This window comes from Ranitomeya imitator, chromosome 6 (assembly GCF_032444005.1).
Source record: "Ranitomeya imitator isolate aRanImi1 chromosome 6, aRanImi1.pri, whole genome shotgun sequence".
In the NCBI taxonomy this organism is placed as follows: Eukaryota; Metazoa; Chordata; class Amphibia; order Anura; family Dendrobatidae; genus Ranitomeya; species Ranitomeya imitator.
In genome coordinates this window covers 174,431,602-174,452,168 of record NC_091287.1, presented here as the reverse complement: position 1 = coordinate 174,452,168, position 20,567 = coordinate 174,431,602, and the positions used below count along the sequence as shown (strand labels likewise).

General features: G+C 41.4%; 1 protein-coding gene across 1 annotated transcript in view; it reads right to left on the bottom strand.

Moving 5' to 3' along the window:
- The window catches only part of STAC (SH3 and cysteine rich domain), a 550,486-nt gene that overhangs the window by 396,020 nt on the left and 133,899 nt on the right, over positions 1-20,567 (bottom strand). The window lies entirely within an intron of this gene.

The following is a 20,567-nucleotide window of genomic DNA, read 5'->3' as shown; positions in this document are numbered from 1 at the left end:
CATTAATGGACCCCAAATCGCGTTCGGAGAGCCAATGAAGTGCCTAAACAGTGGAGACCCCCAACAAGTAGCCCCATTTTGAAAACTAGACTCCTCATGGAATGTATCTAGATGTGTGGTGAACCCCTTGAACCCACACGTGCTTCACAGAAGTTTATAACGTTCAACTGTGAAAATTAAAAAATACATTTTCCCCACAAAATTGTGGGTCTGGCCCCAAATGTTTCTTTTTCACAAGGGTAGTGGAGCAACATTAACATACAATTTGTTGTTCAATTTCTTCTGTATACACCGATTCCCCATATTTGGTCGAAAGCTACTCTTTAAGGCACAGTACAAAGATCAGATAGGAGGAAGTGCGATATTAGAGTTCAGATTTTGCTTGACTGGTTTGAGGGACTCATTAGTAGAGCCCCTAAGGTACCAGAATTGCAGAACCCCCATAAGTGACCCCATTTTACACACTACACCTCTCAATGAATACTTCTACTGGTGCAATGAGCATGTTGACAACACATGTGCCTCATAGCAATGTATACCATTGGGTTGTGAAGAAAGAATAATTACATGTTTTAGCCTCAAATATTTATTTTTTAGGGGCTAAAAGGAAAAATTGACCTCACAGTTTGTTATACAATTTCTCCTGAATATGCCAATACCCTACATGTAATTGGGAACTACTTTTGAGGCACAGTGCAAAACTCAGTATACAAGGAGAGCCATATTACAGTGCAAATTTTACTGTTATGGTTTGCGGGTGCCATAACATACTGTGAGACTGGACTTTGAGGGGACTATATATTGGAAACTCCCCAAAAATGATACCATTTTAAAAACCGCACCCCTGAAATACTTTAAAACTGTTGTTGGGAAATTTTTTAACCCTTCAATTGCTAGACAGGAATTAATGCAAATTGGAACAAAAAAAAATAAAATCTTGCTTTAGCCTCAAAATTTCTCACTTTTTCAAGAGATAACACCAAAAAGGTTGACCGCACAGTTTTTGACCCACTTTCTTATGAGTGCGGCTATTCCCCACATGTAGAAAAAGGTTCTGCTTGGACAAACTTCAGGACTTTGAGGGTAAGGACCAATATTTGAAGTTTGGAACACAAATTTGGCTGCAAGAGATGGTGGGCGCCATTTCACATTTGCAAGGCGCCTAGGGTGCTAAATAGCAGAAATTCCCCACAACCCATGCTATGTTGAAAACTATACCCCTTAAGGATTTTATCCAGAGGTATGGTGAGCATTTTGAACCCATATGTATGTCAACGAATTTGATAACATTAGTTCGTCATATTGAAAAAGTTGATTTTTTTTTCGCAAAAATTTAGTTTTAGCCCCAATTAGCTCCGAATGGAAGGAGCAATATTTGAATTTTGGAACACAAATTACCTGAAAAAGATTGGGGGTAACATGTCACATTGAGGCTGTGTGCCCACATTGCGTTTTTTATGCTTTTCTGCCATCTTTTTTGCCACAGTGGAAATGATTAAAAACGCTTAAAAAACGCATTCCCATGCAATCCTATGGGATTCCGCAGCTGCTGTGCCCATGCTGTGGATTTTCACGCTGCGGTAAAACCCGCAGCATGTTCATTATTTCTGCGGAATCGCGGCAATTCTGCAGCCATAGGATTGCATTGAAACGCTCACTTTACGCATGTGGCAATGCCCACCATGCGTAAAGTGAGCGCTTCATGTGCGGATGGTACCCAGGATCTGGAGGAGAGGAGACTGTCCTTCAGGCCCTGGGATCCATATTCCTTGTAAAAAAGGAATGAAAATAAAAAATAGGGATATACTTACCTCCTGATGGCCCCCGGAGTCCTCCCGGCTCTCAGTGGTGCACGCAGCAGCTTCTGTTCCCAGGGGTGCATTGCGCGAATCACCTGAGATGATGTCACAGTCCTGCGACCATGACGTCACAAAGGTCATTCGCGCAAAGCATCCCTGGGAACGGAACGTACCGGGAGCGCCGCTGAGGAGATCGGGGGCCGTCGGAATGTGAGAATAACCATATTTTTTATTTTTTATTTTTTTTTAACATTCTATCTATTTCTATTGATGCTGCATAGACAGCATCAGTAGTAAAAAGTTGGTCACCCTTGTCAAGCACTATGCTTGACAAGGGTGACCAACCTGTCAATCACTTTTCCAAGCAATGCTTCAAATTGCTTGGAAAACGCAAGCATTCTGCAAGCTAAAAATGCTTGCAAAATGCTTATATTTTGTGGGAAAATGCATGTGAATTCCGCATGCGTTTTACCCATGGCAGGGAGTTTCGCATCATTTCTGCAAAGTGGGCACATAGTCTTACAGGGCTCCCAAGGTGCCAAAACAGCAGAAACCCCCCACAACTGACTCATTTTGGAAACTACATCCATCAAATATTTAATGCAGGGGTACAGTGATGATTTCAAACCCAAAGGTACTACACAGAATTTGATAACATTAAGTCATCATATTTAATATGTCGTCATTAGTATTGAGCACTTTGTCATCATTAGAATTGAATATTAGCAGTTGTGCTCAACACTAGTCGTCATATCACCATCATTTTTTTCTACTTTTGAAAATACCCTAACTCCAATCCTAATCCCACTCCCAAAACTAGACCAAAGTCCAATCCAACCCTAAGGCCAACCCCTACCATAACCTCAACACTGACAATAAGTCTAACCCTTAGCCTAACCCTAACCCTAAGCCCAATCCTAATGGTAAAGAATGAAAGAAACAAAAAATTTAAGATAAAAAACAATTAATCTGACTAAGGGGGTGATCCAGGAGGGATGACATATCACAGTGACAAAAAGGAACTACGGTAATATGAAAAACAAACTGCTGCTGCCAGGTGTCAACCGACAGGTCTCAGAAGTATACTATGCATGCACCCGCCAATTTTTTTTCATGAAGAGGATGTGCCAGGTGATGGAGAAGGAGGATCCAGGGATGGCGGAGGTACTGGGGGGAAGCTTGGGGACATCCTTTCTCTTTCCTCTGACATGTATATCATATCAGAAGAGAGAGAAATGATTTTAATAGTGGGCACACTTTTTTTTTTACTTGATTGTCATTATTTGTTGAATAATGGAAATCACATGATCACTTCTATTTTTGAAAGATTTCTTACTTTTCTGCATTTTCAATACCAGCCTAAAACGTTTGCATAATTCTGTAAATTGTGGTGTGCACACATTGTACTGCTTTAAAATGAACTACTCGTAACTTCCATAGAGGATGTCTTTACTAAATACATTGCTTTCCCAGAACTTTATGGAACTGAGATGTTCGCCTGGTTACATGATGTCTGTCTGAGAATCCGCTGATTTACACTACTGTCACGTCAGATGCTTCCAAGAGGCTCTGGTATCAGATGTAACATCACAAGAATGTGACTTTATGCTGCATGAATAGGCCGGTCTCCATTCCCAAGAGCTCACTGCCTTTTTGCTTGGTGCTGCTGACACAGCTCTCTCAGTCTCCTAAATACAATTCTCCCTCCATAACAGTCTCTATTATCTGTATGTATACAGCAGAGTTTATATATATAATGCATAGAAGTTACACACAAAACAATAATACACCAACCCTGGCAATACAATGTATCCCGCACTCACCATCTATTCGCTAAACATGCTCTGCTGTAATAGGATGGATGTATAGGGAGATAGGATGATAGGATGGATGTATAGGGAGATGGGGTTAGAGACGTCTGACTATGTATAAACTCATATAAATATATTTTGAAAGGCGCTTTTGACAAGAAATTCTCACCAGATGTTGTAACAAGTCAACCCATCCAATCCATCAAAGAAATCAAACTAAATTAGAAATTCAACATGTACACTATGTTTTTCTTTTTTTTAATTACCATTCAGCAGAATTAGAGCTTTTGTTGTCCTACACTCCTGGCATCATAGCAATATATTTATTAAAGTTGTAATTGTATTCTATTTATGAATTCAACATTGCTGATGATTGTTCACCACTTCTTATTAACACATCACACATGCTGTATTGATGCATTTTTATGCAATTTTTTAATCCGAAACTAGAAATGGACTGGAAAAAACAAGAGAAGTAGAATATTTTCCATTTATTGGCTCCAAAAATTGGATAAATAAAAACTGCTATAAAGTGGGGTGTGTAAAACACTACCCAAAGGTTATTCCCATCATAGCCTTTCATGTCACAGATAGGAATAACGTGGCCAATTGCCACTCAGAGCCGATGGTTTTCATGAAAGAGCCGAATGTGACTGCGCTATGCTGTTTCCCTAACTCCTATAGAAATAGTGTTACAGAAACAGTGAGCTGAACTTTTCCATTACACTAAAGTTACAGAAACAGTCTAGTTTACTGGAAATACTGTAGGTGTCAGCTGTTTCCATAGCCTCGCCTACTGTGGTTGGCATTTGGATGCTGTTCTTGCGGTCTGATCCGTCCATGGTAATGGATAGAAATAACGCTTTAAGATGAAGGCTGCACAGAGACAGCAACAGTCTGAAGGAATACAAAAGTTGTATGTAATCTTCTGTACTTTTTCTCAATAGGTAATATCAATCATTAGCGCTCCATAAAGACTCAGGAAACCTCGCCTAAAGCTGCACTTAAACTGTGAAACTGACCAGAACTCGCAGAGGAAAGCATGCTTATGGTGTTTGTAGCCGTAAGTATAAGCATTCCTGTAAAGTAAGCTGTTGGACAGGTCAAATGCGCCATCAGTCACTTCACCTACTGAAATTATCATTAATTAGCCGCGTTCAATGTTAATGTTCATTAGTTATTATTCCAGCATTTACATGAGAGTTTTAACAGAAAATCAACTATTTGCAGTTGTTTTCAATTTTAGATTTTTATAAAAAATCATAAAAAAATATATATATCTATACTGTATATATATATATATATATATGTATATATATATATATATATATATAGGGAGAGAGAGAGAGAGAGAGAGAGAGAATTTGCATATAGGCCCTTTTAGGATTACCATATTCATCTATTTTATTCTTGGGAAAATATGTAACATCAAATTGTTTCCATAGAAGTTTGAACGCTACAATTTTAATTACTTGTCTCTAAAGAAAAAGTAGTTTTGGCCTGATTTTTCGAAATACTTTTCCTATATTTCACAATGGACCTTTTAAATAGTTGTGCAAGGATTTTGTTTTGAGCAAATTTAAGCCATAAATCATCTTTTGCTTTTCTCAGTTCTCAGGCACTGAAGAAATCTACTCAACTATCGCTTATGGAGTAAATATACTGCAATTATTAGAATTATTTGTCTAAATAGGTCAGTTATGGTAATTATTCAATTTTTTCTAGGCTATCCATTACGAAAGATAAGGTTAGATACAGTTAGATTTACTATATATGAATCAAAAATGTTTGGCTGTCCAGCCTGGAGCTGTATAGTGTTTTATTGCGAACACAAGTTGAATTAATTACTTACATATAACTAATGCTCACCACTGATAACCATTTACTGATTCATAAGACTAATCCTCTTTTCATGAAGTTAATAGCTTTACTTCTTCTGATTCAAAATTACAGGATGACATACAGTCTTAAACTGTGTTCAAAATGTGATTTTATATCTCTTTGGGCAATTGTTTTACACAGTTTGTAAAATAATCAACTGAGGTTTGTAAGTTCAAGTCCATGAAAGGTTAGAGGCAATGAACTTCATGATGTGAATAGATCATTTCTCGGAATGTTAAAGCTCCGAGGCAGACAAGGAAGTGGAGAAAACATTTAAACATCTTGTGATAAGTTAAAGTACAACCTTGGTTCTTTAGAATAATTAGAGTAATAATCATCATTGTGTTAGACCCACCACAGTGAAAGTCTGAGTGTTAATATGCAATTCTTTAACTAATCACTTGCCTTTGTTACTTCTAGGTAGTGAAGGTTTACTTTTTAAAGATTGAATGTCAAAACGAGTAACTTACTTAATTGGCTTGAGAAACATTCTCTGAACCGAAACATTGCCATTTGGGCTCAATAAAGTGCATTTTTTCAATTTAAATTTAGTTTTGTCTGGAGTGCTGCCTTCTATATGACATTACTTATATAACAGATATATATGCAATGTAACAAGATTGCAGTCATAAAAGTTGCACCTTTATGGTTGAAAGCTTTTGCCGTACAAATTAAATCTCTTTCTGTCACAATGACTATATGCTCTAGCTATTTAGAAGATGAGAAAAAGTTAGAAAATCTCCACGTATGAAGCCCGAAGCATTTAATTAAGATTCATGCTTGAAAAAGTGGACGATATTCAGGGCAGAAACTGAGAACAAGGATAAATTGTCACCGCCACACAATAAGAGAAAAAAGAATGGATCTACCTGTGGCCAAACATTTTTGCATGCCTTATCATAGCACCATGGACCTGAAATTACTTGTATTGAAAGGTAACTTCAAATCTCAGAGAGACAGAAGAATTTTGGAGTATAAATTTATGACAACCTTTGACACACTTAGTGCAGGAATGAATGTGTCGCATGGATTTTGAACTTCAGACCATGTGGGGTCATCATAACAGAACCAGACCCCAATCAGAGGACAACAAAACATTCACTCCTTATCTAGGAACTGTTCCAATATTTATGGACACAACTGTTTATCACTTATCACTCTCCCATAATGACAGTTCTGTGCTGTGTTTTGTATAAAAATGTGATTCTTCAGATGTTGTATTAGTCTATACCTGATGAAGAGGCCTGAGTATTCTCGGAAGCTTGCAATTTGTTACCATCTTTTCAGTTAGCCATTAAAAGGTATCAACCACTGAGGACTCTCAATTCTAAATATTTTTCTATCTACTGGCTAACACGGTGCCAAGATATGTATCTTTCCTGTATCAAAATGGAGGATACTAGAATGACTCTGGATTACAAACCCAATTCTTCATACCTACAATACCCATTATGCACAAAACCTTTGTTACAGGACTCCTGAGAGATTAAGGAATCACCTTTTACATGTCTGCTACAGCATAAAGAGTAAAGTCCAAGGGCAATTTGAAACTCTGGGGAAAACACTTACAGAAAACACAGAGCAAAAATTACAACAATACTACAACAAACTATGGACCCTTCTGATTCATAACGAGGAAAAGAAACTACACAGATTGCGCCTCAATTCAGGACTTTATACAAACAGATACAAAACAAAGCAAAAACAACAACTTGGACAACCACTCCATTCCAGACACAAAAAGCACCTAATTGTGTCATTAATCTCTCAGATTATAAACCCAACAAAGTGGAGCTGGCTGTGCTTTCTAGAGAACTCTAATTTTGTCCTACTAAGGCCCTGGATAAAACTGAACTCTGCAGTGATATGGAACATTATTTCAGGAGACTGCGCCTGAGGAAATACTTCAATGATACAGAAGATTCAGAAAACACTCCGACTGAAGGAAAAGGGATCTTAACAACCAAGAAGAGGTGTGGTATGCTCTGTACATGGTCAGACACAGTCAATTTTTTAAAAAGAACTTTTGTTTGTGGGAAAACCCCTTAAATGTGCCTGACTTCCTCTGCCTGTAGACACGTCACGCATCTGCCGCCGGGATCAGCCGAATGATTCACTGCACCTGCGCGTAATTCGCGGAATGTCAGTGTGTGAGTGTGAGTGTGAATGTGTGAGTGTGTGTGAGTGTGTGTGTGTGGTGGGTACGGCATATACAGTGTATGTATGTGTGGTGCGATGGTGTTCCGCTGGTGATACCGCACAATAGGTTGGTACAAGCAGCAGTTTCCATTTTGAGACACCCATCACTTTGGTGTCCCAATAAGGCGGTCGGTGAGCTTCCGCAGCTTGGAATTCTGGGATATGGTGCCATCTGGACAGAACAGGAAATGAAAACATTACAAGACAATTATATAAATAGATTATAATTACCTTTTCTGTGTACTGAGTTTTTATAAAATACTAGATGGTGGCCGGATTCTAACGCATCAGGTATTCTAGAATATGTATGTAGTTTATTTATGAAGATTTCAGAATAATGCAATGAATACACAGGATTCGGCCAGCCGGGCGCGAACAATTAGCGAAGCGTGGTTCAAATCCCGCGCCAATTCACGGACGGACTGCGCCTGCCACTGATTGTTAGTGGCCGGCCGGGCGCGACCAATCATTGTGTGAGTGTGTGAGTGTGAGAGTGTGAATGTGTGAGTGTGTGTGAGTGTGTGTGGTGGGTACGGCATATACAGTGTATGTATGTGTGGTGCGACGGTGTTCCGCTGGTGATACCGCACAATAGGTTGGTACAAGCAGCAGTTTCCATTTTGAGACACCCATCACTTTGGTGTCTCAATAAGGTGGTCGGTGAGCTTCCGCCGCTTGGAATTCTGGGATATGGTGCCATCTGGACAGAACAGGAAATGAAAACATTACAAGACAATTATATAAATAGATTATAATTACCTTTTCTGTGTATTGAGTTTTTATAAAATACTAGATGGTGGCCGGATTCTAACGCATCGGATATTCTAGAATATGTATGTAGTTTATTTATGAAGATTTCAGAATAATGCAATGAATACACAGGATTCGGCCAGCCGGGCGCGACCAATTAGCGAAGCGTGGTTCAAATCCCGCGCCAATTCGCGGCCGGACTGCGCCTGTCGCTGATTGTTAGTGGCTGGCCGGGCCCGACCAATCATTGAAGCCAGGGCCAGCTCCAGGTTTTTGAGGGCAGTATATAACACAGCCCACGCAGTATATAACACAGCCCACTTAGTATATAGCACAGGCACGTAGTATATAGCACAGCTACGTAGTATATTGCAGAGCCACATAGTATATAGCACAGCCCACACAGTGTAGGCAGGGTTAATGGCAGTGTTAAAGGACTGCGCTACCCCACGTTATGCAGCGGTGTAACGCAGTCCGTTTAATGGACTGCTAAAACGCTATGTGGGCGCTGACTGGAGGGGAGTATGGAGGGGGCACTGACTGGAGGGGAGTAGGGAGGGGCCAATTCACGGCCGGACTGTGCCTGTCGCTGATTGGTCGCGCCCAGCCTTCCGTGACCAATCAGTGATGTGGGATTTCCATGACAGACAAACAGACGGAAGTGGAAAACAGACAAACAGATGGAAGTGGACCTTAGACAATTATATATATATATATATAGCAAATATTTTTATATCCTGTGAAAGTAGAACAGGATGGTTTTTGCTACAGTAAAATGTGATTACCTTGACATACACTGTGTCAGAAACCAGCATACACATTTATTTTGTGCTGAGTTCAGTTTCTACAGCATATTAAACTGAAATTTCAGCAAAACATTGATATAAATGGCTGATATTACTCACTTTGAAGACTTTTGTTGATTCAGATTGATGACTGAGGACCTAATACTATTTACCACTCAGACCAGCACAGCACGAACTGTAATTGAAACTCCAAGAAGAGACCATTGCAGAATAATTGAATCGACAGTCTAATCATGTGTTTCCATCTAAACCTCACTTTCGAGAGTTCATATTTAGTACAGAATATAGCGCCTTCCTGAAAATAATTTTTGTCCCAGTCAGAATACAAAATCAGAAAATTAATTATCTTATATTATAATATTGGAGTAACTTAATAATGTATCCTAGACTGGAACAGTGGAATCTATTTAACTTTTAGCCAATGATTTTGTAATTATTCACACTTGGCTTTAAAATACAAAGACATTTCAGCTGGAATATAATTACGAATAAGTTGAACTTCAGGTTGCAGAATGAAATATAGCAAAGTATCCTACAGATCAGCAAAAACAATTAGAGTATCTTGGTAAAATGTCCACCATGGTTTGCTCCAAGCAGTCAATGCAATTAAATGAAGCATAACTCAAATAAAATAATGTTTGTTAGAATACCAGCACACGTACAATTGAAAAACAAATAACTGTCACCAAGCAATGTGTAAACGATGTCATCCATTTTTCATGCAAATAGTTATAGACACAACTGTCATTCACTATGTCCTTTACACAACACCATCCACATTCATAGAAGCCACATCTCCAATATGAGCATCTTGGTCCAACGTTACTTGTGCAGATTACTTTAAGTGACATCAAATCCCAGAGTGGTTCCTTTACTATTTGCATGACTCAGAAGTGAGGTCACCAAGGCTTCCAAAGAGCTTTATTACTGTTCCAATGATACTAACCTTTTTGACACTGAACTTTGTGTGAATATGAGAGATGAAAAAATAAACAAAACCTAATACCTTAGCAATAACTTTATTTAATAAAAAATATACAAAACAGGACTTATAAAAGCATACACAACACCCAACAACTCTCAAAAAGAGTGGGTCAATAAAAACCTGGCCCGATCAATGGAAGAAGGTGGGTGGGTGTTATGTTTGCTAATGACAGGTGTTATGAAGGCAATCCAGAAACACAGTGTGCTTAGCGATCAGAGCGCACACAGTGATCTGACAAATACCCAAAAATACAAGAACGAGCTCTGAGACGTGGAAACTCTGTAGACTGCACACCTGATCCTATCCTAAACACAACTAAAAGCGGCTGTGGATTGCGCCTAACAACTACCTAGGCAACTCGGCACAGCCTAAGAAACTAGCTAGCCTGAAGATAGAAAAATAGGCCTGACTTGCCCCAGAGAAATTCCCCAAAGGAAAAGGCAGCCCCCCACATATAATGACTGTGAGTAAGATGAAAAGACAAAACGTAGGGATGAAATAGATTCAGCAAAGTGGGGCCCGATATTCTAGGACAGAGCGAGGATAGGAAAGCGAACTTTGCAGTCTACAAAAAACCCTAAAGCAAAACCACGCAAAGGGGGCAAAAAAAACCCACCGTGCCGAACTAACGGCACGGCGGTACACCCTTTGCGTCTCAGAGCTTCCAGCAAAACAAAAGACAAGCTGGACAGAAAAAAAGCAACAGAAAAGCAAAAAGCACTTAGCTATACAGAGCAGCAGGTCACAGGAACAATCAGGAGAAGCTCAGATCCAACACTGAAACATTGACAAGGAGCAAGGATAGCAGCATCAGGCGGAGTTAAGTAATGAAGCAGTTAACGAGCTCACCAGAACACCTGAGGGAGGAAGCTCAGAAGCTGCAGTACCACTTGTGACCACAGGAGTGAATTCAGCCACAGAATTCACAACAGTACCCCCCCTTGAGGAGGGGTCACCGAACCCTCACCAGAGCCCCCAGGCCGACCAGGATGAGCCGCATGAAAGGCACGAACAAGATCGGAAGCATGAACATCAGAGGCAAAAACCCAGGAATTATCTTCCTGAGCATAACCCTTCCATTTAACCAGATACTGGAGTTTCCGTCTAGAAACACGAGAATCCAAAATCTTCTCCACAATATACTCCAATTCCCCCTCCACCAAAACCGGGGCAGGAGGCTCAACAGATGGAACCATAGGTGCCACGTATCTCCGCAACAACGACCTATGGAATACATTATGTATGGAAAAGGAGTCTGGGAGGGTCAAACGAAAAGACACAGGATTGAGAACCTCAGAAATCCTATATGGACCAATAAAACGAGGTTTATATTTAGGAGAGGAAACCTTCATAGGAATATGATGAGAAGATAACCAAACCAGATCCCCAACACGAAGTCGGGGACCCACACGGCGTCTGCGATTAGCGAAAAGTTGAGCTTACTCCTGGGACAAGATCAATTGTCCACTACCTGAGTCCAGATCTGCTGCAACCTATCCACCACAGAATCCACACCAGGACAGTCCGAAGACTCAACCTGTCCTGAAGAGAAACGAGGATGGAACCCAGAATTGCAAAAAAATGGAGAAACCAAGGTAGCCGAGCTGGCCCGATTATTAAGGGCGAACTCAGCCAACGGCAAAAAGGACACCCAATCATCCTGGTCTGCAGAAACAAAACATCTCAGATATGTTTCCAAGGTCTGATTGGTTCGTTCGGTCTGGCCATTAGTCTGAGGATGGAAAGCCGAGGAAAAGGATAGGTCAATGCCCATCCTACCACAAAAGGCTCGCCAGAACCTTGAAACAAACTGGGAACCTCTGTCAGAAACAATATTCTCAGGAATGCCATGCAACCGAACCACATGCTGAAAGAACAAAGGTACCAAATCAGAGGAGGAAGGCAATTTAGCCAAGGGCACCAGATGGACCATTTTAGAAAAGCGATCACAGACCACCCAAATGACTGACATCTTTTGAGAAACGGGAAGGTCAGAAATGAAATCCATCGAAATATGTGTCCAAGGCCTCTTTGGGACCGGCAAGGGCAAAAGCAACCACTGGCACGAGAACAGCAGGGCTTAGCCCTAGCACAAATCCCACAGGACTGCACAAAAGTACGTACATCCCGTGACAGAGATGGCCACCAGAAGGATCTAGCCACTAACTCTCTGGTACCAAAGATTCCAGGATGACCAGCCAACACCGAACAATGAAGTTCAGAGATAAGTTTATTAGTCCACCTATCAGGGACGAACAGTTTCTCTGCTGGACAACGATCAGGTTTATTCGCCTGAAATTTTTGCAGCACCCGCCGCAAATCAGGGGAGATGGCAGACACAATGACTCCTTCCTTGAGGATACCCGCTGGCTCAGATAAACCCGGAGAGTCGGGCACAAAACTCCTAGACAGAGCATCCGCCTTCACATTTTTAGAGCCCGGAAGGTACGAAATCACAAAGTCGAAGCGGGCAAAAAATAACGACCAACGGGCCTGTCTAGGATTCAAGCGCTTGGCAGACTCGAGATAAGTCAAGTTCTTATGATCAGTCAATACCACCACGCGATGCTTAGCTCCTTCAAGCCAATGACGCCACTCCTCGAATGCCCACTTCATGGCCAGCAACTCTCGATTGCCCACATCATAATTACGCTCAGCGGGCGAAAACTTCCTGGAAAAGAAAGCACATGGTTTCATCACTGAGCAATCAGAACCTCTCTGTGACAAAACCGCCCCTGCTCCAATCTCAGAAGCATCAACCTCGACCTGGAATGGAAGAGAAACATCTGGCTGACACAACACAGGGGCAGAACAAAAACGACGCTTCAACTCCTGAAAAGCTTCCACAGCAGCTGAAGACCAATTAACCAAATCAGCACCCTTCTTGGTCAAATCGGTCAATGGTTTGGCAATGCTAGAAAAATTACAGATGAAGCGACGATAAAAATTAGCAAAGCCCAGGAACTTTTGCAGACTTTTCAGAGATGTCGGCTGAATCCAATCCTGGATGGCTTGGACCTTAACTGGATCCATCTCGATAGTAGAAGGGGTAAAGATGAACCCCAAAAATGAAACTTTCTGCACACCGAAGAGACACTTTGATCCCTTCACAAACAAAGAGTTAGCACGCAGGACCTGAAAAACCATTCTGACCTGCTTCACATGAGACTCCCAATCATCTGAGAAGATCAAAATGTCATCCAAGTAAACAATCAGGAATTTATCCAGATACTCACGGAAGATGTCATGCATAAAAGACTGAAACACAGATGAAGCATTGGCAAGTCCGAACGGCATCACTAGATACTCAAAATGACCCTCGGGCGTATTGAATGCAGTTTTCCATTCATCTCCTTGCCTGATTCTCACCAGATTATACGCACCATGAAGATCTATCTTAGTGAACCAACTAGCCCCCTTAATCCGAGCAAACAAGTCAGATAACAATGGCAAGGGATACTGAAATTTAACAGTGATCTTATTAAGAAGGCGGTAATCAATACACGGTCTCAGCGAACCATCCTTCTTGGCTACAAAGAAGAACCCTGCTCCCAGTGGTGATGACGATGGGCGAATATGTCCCTTCTCCAGGGATTACTTCACATAACTGCGCATAGCGGCGTGTTCGGGCACGGATAAATTAAATAATCGACCTTTGGGGAATTTACTACCAGGAATCAAATTGATAGCACAATCACAATCCCTATGCGGAGGTAGAGCATCGGACTTGGGCTCTTCAAATACATCCTGATAATCAGACAAGAACTCTGGGACCTCAGAAGGGGTGGATGACGAAATCGACAAAAATGGAACATCACCATGTACCCCCTGACAACCCCAGCTGGATACCGACATGGAATTCCAATCCAATACTGGATTATGGGTTTGTAGCCATGGCAACCCCAACACGACCACATCATGCAGATTATGCAACACCAGAAAGCGAATAACTTCCTGATGTGCAGGAGCCATGCACATGGTCAGCTGGGCCCAGTATTGAGGTTTATTCTTGGCCAAAGGTGTAGCATCAATTCCTCTCAATGGAATAGGACACCGCAAAGGCTCCAAGAAAAAGCCACAACGTTTAGCATAATCCAAATCCATCAGATTCAGGGCAGCGCCCGAATCCACAAACGCCATGACAGAAAACGACGACAAAGAGCATATCAAGGTAATGGACAGAAGGAATTTGGACTGTACAGTACCAATGACGGCAGACCTAGCGGACCGCTTAGTGCGCTTAGGACAATCAGAAATAGCATGAGTGGAATCACCACAGTAGAAACACAGACCATTCAGACGTCTGTATTCCTGCCGTTCAACTCTAGTCATAGTCCTATTCCACTGCATAGGCTCAGGTTTAACCTCAGGCAGTACCGCCAAATGGTGCACAGATTTACGCTCGCGCAAGCGTCGACCGATCTGAATGGCCAAAGACAAAGACTCATTCAAACCAGCAGGCATAGGAAATCCCACCATGACATCCTTAAGAGCATCAGAGAGACCCTTTCTGAACAAAGCTGCCAGCGCAGATTCATTCCACTGAGTGAGTACTGACCATTTCCTAAATTTCTGACAATATACTTCTATATCATCCTGACCCTGGCACAAAGCCAGCAAATTTTTCTCAGCCTGATCCACTGAATTAGGCTCATCGTACAGCAATCCGAGCGCCAGGAAAAACGCATCGACACTACTCAATGCAGGGTCTCCTGGCGCAAGAGAAAATGCCCAGTCTTGAGGGTCGCCGCGCAAAAAAGAAATAATAATCAAAACCTGTTGAATAGGATTACCAGAAGAATGAGGTTTCAAGGCCAGGAATAGCTTACAATTATTTTTGAAACTTAGAAACTTAGTTCTATCTCCAAAAAACAAATCAGGAATAGGAATTCTTGGTTCTAACATAGATTTCTGATCAATAGTATCTTGAATTTTTTGTACATTTATAACGAGATTATCCATTGAAGAGCACAGACCCTGAATATCCATGTCCACACCTGTGTCCAGAATCACCCAAATGTCTAGGGGAAAAAAAAAAAAGTGAACACAGAGCAGAAAAAAAAAAAATGATGTCAGAACTTTTTCTTTCCCTCTATTGAGAATCATTAGTTTGGCTCCTTGTACTGTTATGTTTGCTAATGACAGGTGTTATGAAGGCAATCCAGAAACACAGTGTGCTTAGCGATCAGAGCGCACACAGTGATCTGACAAATACCCAAAAATACAAGAACGAGCTCTGAGACGTGGAAACTCTGTAGACTGCACACCTGATCCTATCCTAAACACAACTAAAAGCGGCTGTGGATTGCGCCTAACAACTACCTAGGCAACTCGGCACAGCCTAAGAAACTAGCTAGCCTGAAGATAGAAAAATAGGCCTGACTTGCCCCAGAGAAATTCCCCAAAGGAAAAGGCAGCCCCCCACATATAATGACTGTGAGTAAGATGAAAAGACAAAACGTAGGGATGAAATAGATTCAGCAAAGTGGGGCCCGATATTCTAGGACAGAGCGAGGATAGTAAAGCGAACTTTGCAGTCTACAAAAAACCCTAAAGCAAAACCACGCAAAGGGGGCAAAAAAAAACCACCGTGCCGAACTAACGGCACGGCGGTACACCCTTTGCGTCTCAGAGCTTCCAGCAAAACAAAAGACAAGCTGGACAGAAAAAAAGCAACAAAAAAGCAAAAAGCACTTAGCTATACAGAGCAGCAGGTCACAGGAACAATCAGGAGAAGCTCAGATCCAACACTGAAACATTGACAAGGAGCAAGGATAGCAGCATCAGGCGGAGTTAAGTAATGAAGCAGTTAACGAGCTCACCAGAACACCTGAGGGAGGAAGCTCAGAAGCTGCAGTACCACTTGTGACCACAGGAGTGAATTCAGCCACAGAATTCACAACAGGTGGGGACATATGTTTATATGTAATTTCTCTACCTGTCCCTAATTGATCCCTGCCTATCTGTGGAGGTTGGCACCCTCTTGGATGCAATATGGCGCCCCTGCTCCTCGACAGCTCACCCTGCCAACCCTATAGGGTTGTTAAGGTATTAGGTTTTGTTTATTTTTGCGTTTGACACTAATTCCAACTATCTGGTAGTATACTTCTTTGACAGAATATGAGAGATGAGCCAACGTTTTGAAATCCGAATTCACCAGCTTTGCTAAACGTTTCTAAAAAAAAAAATGGATTTTGTACGTAATTGTACTTGGGAAGAGTAGAGAGAAAGGTAGAACATAAGCGCTTACACTTGATAGAAAAGAGAGAGAGAAATTTGTTGACCGTAAGAACTTTCACTTTACAGATGAGAGTGAGAGGGAGAGAGAGGGAGGACTCCACAGTCCATAAATGCTGACATTCTACAAATGAGAGAGAAAGGACTCCACTGACCATAAAAGACTCTTGAGTTGGAATAAAAATCTACCGTACAATCTACAGTCTTGGGACTGCTCATCTCATTTGGCAAAGGCACTGACCACCACTGTACAAGGTATGATAATCTGAATAATGTGATAGCTGCAGGGCATAATGGGAATGTATGTGCAGCTACCCCAAATCATATTGGCTTACTGTCTGATTATTCAGCAGCCTAGGAAATGGTGCCAGACAAGTTATTTTGAAATTAAAACTATGAATATCAGAAAATTCAGCAAATCCTCTGTGGATCAATCTGCTCATCTCCGCTGAATACCTGTTTTCATATAGTAGGACACATGCACCTCACCAGTAGTTGAACTTCAAGCTTTAACGTTTTTTTCTAAACTCGGGTTTTATTTGATTCTCAAACCCAGTGCAACATTAAAATAAGTAGAAAACAGTTAATTTATTTTCTAATGTAAAAATTGATCCAGCCAGAGAAATGTCAACTTGAGACAAAATTGTCAAGCAAACCTTATTAGTGTCAAACAGTTTGAGAAGCACTGCCATAGTGAACTTGAGAGATAGAGGAGTTTATATTCAACTAGATGGTGGCCTGATTCTAACGCATTGGGTATTCTAGAATATGCATGTCCACGTGGTATATTGCCCAGCCACGTAGTATATTGCCCAGCCACGTAGTATATTGCCCAGCCACAAAGTATATTGCCCAGCCACGTAGTATATTGTCCAGTCACGTACTATATTGCCCAGCTACATAGTATATTGCCCAGCTACGTAGTATATTGCCCAGCCACGTAGTATATTGCCCAGCCACGTAGTATTTTTCCCAGTCACGTAGTATATTGCCCAGCCATGTAGTATCTTGCCCAGCCACGTAGTATGTTGCCCAGTCACGTAGTATATTGCCCAGTCACGTAGTATATTGCCCAGCCATGTAGTATATTGCCCAGTCACGTAGTATATTGCCCAGTCACGTAGTATATTGCCCAGCCACGTAGTATATTGCCCAGCCACGTAGTATATTGTCCAGTCACGAACTATATTGCCCAGCTACGTAGTATATTGCCCAGCTACATAGTATATTGCCCAGCCACGTAGTATATTGCCCAGCCACGTAGTATATTGCACAGTGACAGAGTATACAGCACAGAGTCATGTATTATACAGACCTAAAATAAAAAATAAACATATACTCACCCTCCGTTGAAGTCCTGGCCCTGTGTGCGGTGCACCTGGCAGCTTCCGGTCCCAGAGTTGGTATGGGCGCAGGACCTGTGATGACGTTGCGGTCACATGACCGTGACGTCATGGCAGGTCTTTCTCCCAGGACCTGTGATGATGTCGCGGTCACATGACCGTGACATCATGGCAGGTCCTTGTCGTTTACCATCTTTGCCACCAGAACCTGCCACTTGCATAGACTGGTCACTGGAGCATCGCGAGGAGCGGGAAAGGCATCGGAATGTGAGTATATGATGATTTTTTATTTTTTAATTATTTTTAATTTTGAATTGCTCACTTGCTATGAGTGCCGACCACTGGGCGGTGGTCATAACAGTCCGGCAGTGACAACCTTAGAAGTCTGCTGGAGACCTCTAGTTGTCATGTCAACCCATCAGTGACCCACGATCACGTGATCACGAGTAAAGGAATTAATGGCTAATGTTAAGACGAAACCCTCCAATTCTATATGGAACTTCATGCTAGTAGGCCAAAAAAAGTTGGGGTCCCTCTCATTCCACATCTACAGCAGGTTGGTTTTAGATACTCCTACCTACATTCTCCATGCTATTTTTGGCCTACTAATGTGAAGTTCCATATAGAATTGGAGGGTTTCGTCTTAACATTAGGCATTTACTCCTTTACTCGTATACATATTCCCTCTTTGCTCTTATATTGGAGGACAGTATATACTATTGTTGCTACATTATGCTTCTTATGATAGACTACATTATAGCATCCTGCATTTACTATATGGATCTGTACTTTGTTATGACTAACTTTATTGTACTCATCTTGTATGGTAGTCTGTACTATGATTGGTGGCACTATAGCACTATGCACATTATTATAGCATTTCTAATTTTGCTTTAATTTGATTATTTGTTGTACCTATGCCATATCTTTGAATACATGTGCATTCTCACTTTATTTAAGGAGGACATGTGTGGGACATGTTATTCTCTCCACTATGATTGGATGTTAAGGGATTGTTTACATATAGTTCCCACCCAGAATTAAGTACTCTGTATAATATAAAATACTCTACGTAACTGACCAGATAGTATGCACTGAATCCTTTTGTTATATTTATTCATTTGAATACAATATTGATTGGCTCATAATTACATATTGGTGTTATATTTCCTATACCTCCTGCCTTGACGTAGCACTTTGATGTCATCTCTCACTTTTTATTTTGTATTGTTTCTGTCTCTATGTATATGTATTTACCTTTGGTTAAATTCCTCAATAACATCAGCAAGGAGTTTGTATGATCTCCCTGTGTTTGTGTGGGTTTCCTCTCACACCTCAAAGAGTGAGTAAAATCAATACTCAGCAAACTCAATGAACAATGCTGTCCTTAGATGGTGGCGAGCTTGGCATTTATCCCTGGCTATGCTGGACGGCTCGATAAAGGGTCAGACATTATGTTATAGTGTAACTAACTCTCATTGTTTTTGCAACTCCCATTGTTTTTGCAAGAAAGCTTATCTTGTTCTGTGAGAGAGCTGCTAGTATGAGATATATAATTGATCAATTAGTGGTACTGTACATACACAATACTCTACGGCATTGTCAAATTGCAATTCTAGCAAAAAAACAAAAACAACTTACTACTGAAGGCCTAATATTATGCTTCCCAATATAGAATGCCAAGATTAATTAATTTATCCATTAATTACTGACCAGTAGTATAAAATATTAAGTAAAATATGAAATTTTTGGCACACAAATTTAATTCATATACATGTCACCTAATATTTTTAGAGTTCCACCCTATTAATTTCATGAACATTCTGATACATACAGTCAGCCGAACCCAAATGAATCTCATGAGCCCTATAATTCACAATTGCAAAATACTGTATATATTGGCCATTAAAAGAGTACTAATGAGTTGAACAAACCTTGGAAATGTATCCTGAACGCTGAATCCCTATACACCATAGGCTATGTTCAGATCTCCAGTAGTTACTTACATTTGGGATCCGTTGTGGATTGATGTTCCAGTACATGATCCATTCATTTGAATAGGGATGAATATGTCCTAAAATGTCTTCCATTTGACTCAATTTTTTCAGCTGGATCAAAAAAGAACAGTACTCTGCACAACTTATTGTCCAACCCAAAAAAATCAGATAGCAACTGGATAATAATCTTTTTTTTACATTGAAGTCCATAGAAAACATATCCGAAAGCATAGTCATCTGTTATGTTATTCTTTAAAGGGAACCTGTCACCCCGAAAATCACGGGTGAGGTAAGCCCACCGGCATCAGGGGCTTATCTACAGCATTTTGTAATGCTGTGGATAAGCCCCCGATGTTACCTGAAAAAGGAGAAAAAGACGTTATATTATACTCACCCAGGGGCGGTCCCGCTGCTGGTCAGGTCGGATGGGCGTCTCCGGTCCGCTGCGGCGCCTCCTATCTTCATTACAAGACGTCCTCTTCTGATCTTCAGCCACGGCTCCGACGCAGGCGTACTTTGCTCTGCCTGTTGAGGGCAGACAAAGTACTGCAGTGCGCAGGCGCCGGGCCTCTGACCTTTCCGGCGCCTGCGCACTGCAGTACTATCCTCTGCCCTCAAGAGGGCAGAGCACAGTACGCCTGCGCCGGAGCCGTGGCTGAAGATCAGAAGAGGACGTCATGGAAAGAAGATAGGAGGCGCCGCAGCGGAGCAGAGACGCCCATCCGACCTGACCAGCAGCGGGACCGTCCCTGGGTGAGT